The sequence below is a fragment of the Octodon degus genome, unplaced genomic scaffold (assembly GCF_000260255.1).
Source record: "Octodon degus isolate 3935 unplaced genomic scaffold, OctDeg1.0 scaffold00209, whole genome shotgun sequence".
Classification (NCBI taxonomy): domain Eukaryota; kingdom Metazoa; phylum Chordata; class Mammalia; order Rodentia; family Octodontidae; genus Octodon; species Octodon degus.
Genome location: NW_004524785.1, coordinates 1658296 through 1659946, shown reverse-complemented (window position 1 = coordinate 1659946; position 1651 = coordinate 1658296).

The window sequence follows — 1651 nt, the reverse complement described above, 5'->3', positions numbered from 1 at the left end:
CTCTCTCCCTCCTTGTGTTCCTCTTTTTAGCCTCAGTGGATAGGTTGTCCTGACTGAGAAGCTCTACCCAACCCTTCAAGTCTGGAGAGCCTCACCTGCTCTGCCCTTATGGAGGTTTGTGCATTTGAACATTATTGTTGAAGGTTCGACTTCCTCATGGTGAACTCTTTGAAGGCAGAGACTGTCACTCTTAGGACTGGCTTTCTATTTCCTATGCTATTTGCTAACAGACAGTGACTTTGTTATGAGTGTCTATCAAATAAACAATTGTTGCACATGCTCAGAGTTTTGATAGACGTTTACTAAGTTCTCCTGCCCCATCGATGCCTTCTATGTCCGTCCAAGTTACTTCTGGACTTTGTTAGCCATCAACACTAGTGGGATAACACACTTACACAGGCTATCTTGTGTTTCTGGTCTTTTTTCTAAGACACAGCTTAGATGTCACTACATTTCTGGTTCCTAGAGCGATAACAAAGATTTTCTCCTGTTGTAAACACCAAATTAAACCAGGACTTGATGGTTCGGGCATCATTTTATACAAGAACATTTAGGAGCTTGGAGGAGTTTCCCTTTGAAATTTTATTCAGAGAATTAAGAGACCTCTGTACAGGCAATGCTGGCACCTTGCTTTTTTTGCCTTCTGGCCGAAGGACTAAAATGCATCCGCTGAGCCTTGCTGGGACACTGATGGCCATCGCCAAACTCAGCACCTTGCTGATGATGACAGCAGTAGGAATGGCTGCTTCCGGCGAGTCTCTTACAGTTCAGCTTTCTGTTCTTAGGACTCCGGCCCAAAAATTAACTTGCCTTTGAGAGTTACAACATTTTCCACAATTTAACTGTAATTGACTTGTATGCTGTGTTACTTTTTATTTTTTTTTTTACAAGTGTAAATTTTTGAAATCAATATTGCATCTTACTCATTGTTGTATTTCAGCTCCTTACATCTTAATATAACTTAAGAGATGATGTACAGGTAATTACTTCTGGCCAGTGAAGAGTTTTGATAATGTTGAAGTTAAGCATTTTATCAAGATCAGAAAGCCAGGAGTGTACTAATTACCCCTGTTCCTTCCATAATTAAGAAGACAGAGAATATTAATCTTATCATGTACATATTGGAGAGGTTAGGGGTAAGTTTGTGAAATTGGAGAAATGTATCCAATAGACAACTAAATATGATAATTTCAGAGCCATGAAGACCATCTTGAAATGCTAATTTCTGAAATTAGTGTCAAAGAGTTGTAGAAATGGTCCAGAAGAAAGAAGATACAGATTTATAAAACTCCAAAAGGGCTGCAGAGATACCTCAGCTGTGTAAGTGTCTGCCTAGGCAAGTGCAAGGACCCGGGTTCCCTCTCCAGCACCACACACTGTGCTGGCCCTGCCCCAGGCACGCTGAGCCAGCCACGGAGACCGGGCACAGCGGTGCACACACGTAACTCTGTGCTGGCAGGCTGATACAGGAGGACCTCTGTGAGTCAGAGATGCAGAGCAAAACCCTGTACCAAATGCATTTTAAAAAAAAGAAGGAAAGTTTTAGCCATAGAGCAATCGTGTCTTCCAGAAATCCTTAGGAGGTCAAATGGTGATTAGTTTTGCTCCTGTGTACATGTTGTAACATATAGAATTTACATATGATATGTAA